This window comes from Phyllopteryx taeniolatus, chromosome 1 (genome assembly GCF_024500385.1).
Source record: "Phyllopteryx taeniolatus isolate TA_2022b chromosome 1, UOR_Ptae_1.2, whole genome shotgun sequence".
NCBI lineage: Eukaryota > Metazoa > Chordata > Actinopteri > Syngnathiformes > Syngnathidae > Phyllopteryx > Phyllopteryx taeniolatus.
Genome location: NC_084502.1, coordinates 14,155,406 through 14,162,857, shown reverse-complemented (window position 1 = coordinate 14,162,857; position 7,452 = coordinate 14,155,406). Strand labels below are relative to the sequence as shown.

The window sequence follows — 7,452 nt, the reverse complement described above, 5'->3', positions numbered from 1 at the left end:
TGGACAACAATCCCCTCGTGGAAAAAGTTGGCTCTTTTGGAAATTGTTGGAAATTGGAAATTGTACCATGGCTTGTTAGAGGAAGAATTGTACAAAATGTGACTACAAAGAATGGCTGCTACGCACTATATATACAGTACTTCCAATACGATATCACATTTACCAGTGTGCCACCCATCACTTTTTGCCAAATTCAAGATAACGTTATTTTAATAACGCTGCCTATGTCTGAGTCGATGTCTTGTCTGTCTATGAAAGTTAGCATCTCGATAACTGGTGAAATAAATACTCCAGAATGACGATGTTGTGTCTTGCAATACGCTATGGAACACAAGATAAGACTGGCTTGTTAAAGAGAAACTGTATTGTATTTTTAATTATGTGTTTTTCTTTGTTTCTTTGTTACGTCAAAACAGGTCCTTGATGCTAAAAAAAAAAAAAAAAAAAGCTCGAGGAGTCAGGGACCGCTGTGAATTGTGCAGAAAAAACATCAACGACGTCATTGACTAATCGACTTTCATCACAATAGCATCGAGTACAAAAGATCTTTATTCGTTCAAGCACTTATATTGCTCGTGGTGCCTCACAGTACAGCAACTCCAATAAAACTCTTGTCCTGTCTAAATGTGGCACTTTTGTCATGTTTAATGTTAAAGAAACAATATTAGGAGGGTTCAGTGTGAGTTTGTGCAAACGTTCCATCAGCTTGTCTTGTTATAATCATCAGTCTGTTACACACATTTCCAGGTGATACTGTACCACATTTCCACCCTTCCGTCTCCATCTTTGACCCCCATTTTCCTTCCGTCTTGTTTTGATTTCCTCTCACACCTTTACCTTCCCCTGTCTCTCCTTCCATGTTCTCAAAGATGCCCCCTTACATCCCTCTCTCCTTTTCTCTCCGCCGCCTCGCCTCTCTCGCCGCGCTCTGATGAATTGCCTTCCCCTCCCGGTGAACTCGACCGATAATCCTAGGGAAGCAGTAAAGGACCATCGATCAGCGCTGCAGACAGGTCCACAAGCCACAGCACGGGAACAACACGCTAACAACAAGCCGCCGCACTTGGCCCTCGCTGTACACATGCATGTGCAGGCGTGCAATTTGTATTTTGTATGCAGATGAGGATGCGCCACAGGCATGCGTGCAGGAGGTGGTCACGTGTTTGCATATTTGTTGCCTATATAGCAACCATGCCACATGCGACGTTTAGCTGCCTGTGTCGCCGACATGGTTAGAATACACGGAAGCGTTCCCTCTGTGCTCATCCTGCCTCATCGCGACGTGCTCCCTGCTGTGTGTCATCCTCTCGGAATGCGCGCGTACACAATATGTGCAAATGTCGAGTGAGTGCGCCTGTCACCGTGTGTGTATAGCATTTGTATATGTATGCAACACACACAGGGCTCATAAATCATGTGGCATACTCCAGGCCCATCCTGAAGGAAAAGGCTAAAGAATGCACATGATCTTGGGCAAAGCTCGATGGCTATGAAATTGACCAATTGATTGATTGTAACAATTAATTTGACCACATGCTCTTATGTCTGTGAAGCCGAGCGGCCATTACTTTGCAACAAGCAACTGAGGACAGCTGGTTTATTTAATCATTTCCACTGAAATATAACAAAGAACAAGCTAATGCGCCAGGCTTAGGCTAATGATAAGGCACCGGCTATTGCTTTGAGTTGTTATGATAGCGCAAACTGTGCAAGAGACGTATATGAAGTCCATTTGTCTTTATCCTGCATTTTGCACACAAGAAAATAAGCCAGTTTGAGCGATTTAAGCACTATCCGCTTAAATATGACAAATGTAGACTCCTTCTATGAGTGCCATTCGTTACATGCCACATTACAACCCACTGTCATTGTGTACGAGCTTGACCATAAAAAGCGAGCTGCACTGGATTTCAATCTCCACTTTGACAATCAGTGAGCTGCTTTTCACTGCGCAGGCCCGCCATTTGTCTGTTATCTCCATCTTTATACATTTTGGAAGTGTTTGTGCGTTGTCCTTCAGTGCCTTTCTCTCTGCTGTCTTTGTTCCTAATGTCCTGGCAAGGCTGACTTCATTAAACTCTGTATGGCGCAAACGCACTTATGGGCTTCTTTTCAGTTTTCCTGTTCCATTTTGCTGTGCTACACCATAGCACCATCACCTAAGCGGAAAATAGAGAGTCCTGCAGGCTAGAGGCTTTGCTCTTTTTGTGAGTGAGGTGACACCTTGTGGTCGAAGCGGAGGACTGGAGAACCAGAGCAAATCCAAGTCACACACCACAGGGGTGGGAATGGTGGACGGTACAATGGAACAGAACCCTTTCCACCAAGTACCACCCAAAAATATTTAGCTTTCCTTTCTATTGTTCTGGTGTGTTGTTGTTGTTTTATTCATTTATGTTCTTTTCTTCTTCTTTTTTGTATCCCCTCTCTCTCTCCCACAAACTTTGTTCTTAATAGCCTAAATATCACAATACAAGCTACCACAGTGGTATATTTTAAACTCTCTTGTTGCACGGGAAAAACTGTTCTAGCATAAAAAGGTAGACTGGTCCACCATTCTGCATGACCATGCTGCTGAGTAGGACAGGTCAAACAAAACAACAACAACAAAAATGAGACATAAGTTTTGTCCGTTAATAGGACAGCATTTGCATCTCCCAAACCATCACTTTTCAAGGGAAGCAAAAACACGGCATGTTTGCATCGTCAAAGAGACTTTCGACACTTCACTCATTTGTAAAAAGAACAGACCCATGTGGGCACTGACCACCAGTAGAGATGTATGGGGAAAAAAGGAGGTTTTGTATGTCACTGTAACACTATTTGTACGGTTTGAACATTTATACATCCTTAAATACAGGGATAAAAATGGACTTAAATAATGATCCAATTAAACTGCAGTGCACATTATAGTTAAAATAATAATTGTACATAAATTTGCCAATTTACCACACTTTTAAAATCACTGCAGTATAATCACTGTTGAACCGAAACGCCCTCTACTAGCGATCGAGAGTAAGGCAAGCACACACAGATCTTAAAAAAAAACAACATCTGAGGCCTCTCACAAGTATGAGAGGGTGTTCCAGGCCCTGATTCCTCTAATATTTTACGAGTGAATTCATGCGAGGGTGTGTGTAAAGATGCACGGGTGCGTGTGTGTTTTCCTGTGAGCGAAACGTCACAGCGACAATGACAGATCACAGGGGAATGTTCAATTACAGGTTGTGGCGTCCTGCTGTCATTGGGCTCATCTGTCAAGGGGCAAGACTAGCTGGGAGGCAGGGAGTGAATGGCGTCACTCCTCGTGCCTCCTGCCAACGTGGCTGCAACACGGCTGCTCTTGCCGCCGCATGTGCTCCCGTGAAATTCCTCTCTTGCAAAGTCAGACGCCGCCGTGATGTTGTCGCTTATGTTTATTCATGTGTACTGTTAGTAGGGTAGACTGAAAATAAGTACAGTGGACACTCGGGGAGACTGTCAGTGCAGACACAAACACACACACACACACACACACACGTCAACATTGAGGTCTGACTCAAGAAGAGATGACCTCAATTTCCAATATTTCCTATCATTGGCATTGGGTGGAAACTTTGCATCACCGAAAGCGTCATTTTTCAGGAACTCCCCCCGCACCCCCAAAAACGGCCTGTTTTGTCGAGCCATTAGCATTGCATCATCAAAGAGAGCACACCATTTTTAACACTTCAGATTGGGTAATCATTTGTAAAAAAAAAAAAATATATATATATATATATATATATATATATATATATATGTAATTGAACAAATTTCGTCCCGATGCCGGTGCTATCGGAACAAATTGTCAGAATGGATTGTGTTCAACGTTAGAGGCTCCGTTATGTATTTATTGCAAAGTAGTGATTCAATTGTGAAATAAAGGAGTATGAATAAACATCTTCTATTGTTATGCCAACTGTCAATCAAATAGCACTGCTGTGACCTGGAAAAAAATGGATGCTACTTCGTCTAGCATCTTTCTTAAGCCTACACAAAATTATATGTGTGAGCCACACAAAAATATCCGTTTAAAGCCCCCAGTGTCTGGAATATATCCCACCGGTTCGTCGCGGGGCTTTTCCACACCGTGACAGCGTGTCATTCTATAGCGGTCACACCAGTTTGAAAACCCTATACAGCAGACTGTCACGTCTGACATTTTAGCCACGCCGAAAAAGACACTGTTAAACTGTTTCGCCACAATTGAGTACAACATCAGTCTCAGTCTTTGCACGGGTTGTTAGCCATTATCTTCAAAGACGTATACATTGAGAAACTAAATTCTGACTTCACTTTACTGGGTCTGCAAGTGTGTGAACACGAACAGTTGTGTCGATCTATGGCGCTGCTGCGTCTGCTAGATAGTTCAAGTGAGATTTCTTTTCAATATTACAATAAATAACGCACTATTTGTGACCTGTCTGGTTTAGGTCTCAAGGTTTTGTTTGTGTCAATTCGGAACATAAAAAGAAACAAAATGCTGTTTCTTTCTCTCTCTAGTAACACTATATACACAATAAAAATAGATATATAAACTGGAATGAATACAATTAGAAAGAAGTAGTGCAGTCGTAGCGAATTGTGTCGTAATTTCGAGGTGGAGTGGAGTGCAACGTGTTGGCAGCACGTCTGCAGTTGAACACAGACGAATGTGCAAAATGTGCTTGAAATGTTTTTACTATTGTTGTTTTTGGATTAGCCTAGCCGAATCTTGTACAAAATTCACTAACATAAATGACTACGGCACCATGCAGTACATTGATATTAGGCACTAAATACAATAACGGGTCGGCAAGCAAACAGCAGTGAGGGATCATCTCACTTGAATGCATGACAGACTCTCTCTATATCTCCTTTTATCGGCCCGGTGTCGTGTCGACCACGCTCCATCTTCGTTGCCAATAATTTGGCAAAGCGCATCAACCGTTTAGATCACACCAGGATAAATGAGTTGTTACGAAAGCAACCAAGGCCTGCAGGAACGAACACACTGCAACTGACCTGACCTGCAACTTGTCTTACCTGACTTCTGTATTCTCCTTCAGTCAGCTCTCCTCCGCCATACTTTGTCTCTTCTTCTTGGGCATGGGCTGCTGTTGTCATGCCAGCAACGGTTAGACTTTTACATGTGCCCCCTCTGCAGTCAAGGCCCTGCAAGTGTGTTTGTTGCTCCACAAGAACAGATACAAACAGGAAGGGAAATTACAGCCCAGCAGTCATCCATCTGTCAGCCATCTGACAGGTACATAGCACAGCCGAATATACGGCTGCCCCGTAAATCACCACATGTCACTTTAACCAGCCTGTCTTGTCTGAGTAATTAGTAGTATCACGGAGAAGCATTTTGATGTCCCAAAATACCATTAGATCATTTTACTTTTGATTTTCAGTCACTTTTCTCCAAAACCCTCACACTCAAATAGCCGAATGTTCCTGAAAATTGTATGCATAAAAGTGATTTAGGAGGCACTTAGGAAATCGATCATGCAACCGAATCGTTTAATGTTTAAAGAAGATTCTCCTGATTTGTGGATGTTGAGACAGAGTTCATATTCCACATTTAAAGATTAAAAAGAGGACCTTGTATTTTCATAGTGGGCCCTCACTGCCTCACACCTCTTTGCAGCAGAGCTACATTGCTATTGCAGACACTTTATGACGGGCAATTTAGCTTCAGCTGCTATCTGAGCCATCTCAGGAATGGCCACGCTTAGAATCAAGTGCAATAAACCAGAGTGGGAAGTACAGAAAAGGAAGGAGGGGGTCTGAGAAAATAAAAGGAGACAACAAGCTTGTCTGGACGCCCCCCTCCCACCCCTGGACAAAAGGCCTTAGGGTGTGGGGTGGCGGGAATAGGGTTTTTTTTTCTGGATGCACGCAAACGTTTAGACGATGAAGAGATCAAATCCATTTTTTGAAACCCAGCACAAAAAGAAATGTGTGAGCGCATCTGCGCACACATGCGGGCTTCACCTGCAAATGAGAGTGTGTTTCGTGGTCCAACATTTGCTCTTCCACAACAGCCAGGCTTTGTTGAGTCTGCTGTGCTCCAGGAACTCTCCTGAGATGGGGAGACTGATTTACACCCTTCCCCCTGAGAGGGCTTTACAGCCTGGGACCCAGCTGAGCAATGGAAGGAGCGATTGAGTGCCAGGAAAAGAGGAAGAAGAAGAAGAAGAAGAAGAAGAGATGAGACGGAGGAAAGGATGGATGGATAAAGTTAGAGAGGGAAGATGAAATACGGCGGCGATCGGGCGGAGGGGGATTGCGCTATCAATGGAATGCAACATGGTTGCTATTTGCTTGCTGCCCTTCACCTCCACTCACATGCTCTCTCCCTCCTCACTCTCAATTTATCCCCGCCGTTCCGACACAGAGCCACACATAGACACACATGCACAAAGAAACGCTGTAAATCTGCCACTGAGTGCTGCTGGGATGGAGATACCTAAGACAGGCCGATGCTGTGTGTGGAGAGAATGCAGATATACCTGCCTCCAGCACATCATCCTCTTTCCCCCTTTCCACATGTTCCGCTCCACCCCGTCATTTTTATGCTCTCTATCTCTCTCCAGAATTGTCTCATGTTCTTAACCTCTTTCACCCTCGACTCGACTCGACTCGGCTCGGCTCGGCTCGGCTCGGGTCTCCACGTCGCGGCCCTTTTCCCATCGCTGTCTTCGGGCCCAACTTTCCCCCCACTTAGGAGGAACAAAAAGCCCCGGTCAAGCTCGGTGGTATCGCCGAGGAAAAGAGGACACTGACATCACGCTAATAATTGTAACATATACAGGTCTGTGCAACCTGTTTGAAGCAGTTCATGTGCTTGAGAGCCAGTATCAATCATGTAGTGAAAGCTCAATACCCGCTGAGTGATACGCGATGTCCTCGCGATGGGCGGCAATTGCAGACGTGCATAACTACATGATATGTCTGGGATCCAGGAGGGGAGATACATCGTCAAACAAAACAAAAAGAAACATGAAAAGTCTTGCTTTCATTGTGCTCATCACGTACGCCGGCGACAACAGGTGTAGGTGTTGTGAAAAGCACCTTTGTTCGCCTGAAAGCGTGATAACGTAGCGTTCTAGTGTTTCAACCCATCTGTGTAAACGGTGATGGCCTCCAGACAAAACACACCAACAAACACATGCGCACACCATTCCGCTCGCAACAAAGCGTTAACGCCGAGGCCTCGATAGCCGCGCAAGACTGCCTCAAACGCGGACGCGTGTAAACAGGCCATGCAAACAGACGCGGCCCGCATGACCTGATTTACACCAAAGTAAACGCTATAAGCCGCACATCTCACTGCAACACCTAAACACCTGACAGGCCTCTCATAAATAAGCCTGCCCAGGGACTCCCACATAATTTACACCTCGGCCATCTCCTAAACTAACATGTAACAGGTCCCCGCTCAATATT

The 7,452-nt window shown here is 44.5% G+C and overlaps 1 long non-coding RNA gene across 1 annotated transcript; it reads right to left on the bottom strand.

Annotated features, from left to right (window-relative positions):
- Nucleotides 1-531: 531 nt before the first annotated feature.
- Nucleotides 532-7,250, bottom strand: LOC133482396 (uncharacterized). Its single transcript, XR_009789849.1, has 2 exons — nucleotides 5,047-7,250; nucleotides 532-971 (listed from the first exon to the last, which is right to left on the bottom strand). It is a non-coding gene; the product is annotated as an uncharacterized LOC133482396 (long non-coding RNA).
- Between the last annotated feature and the right edge of the window lie 202 nt (nucleotides 7,251-7,452).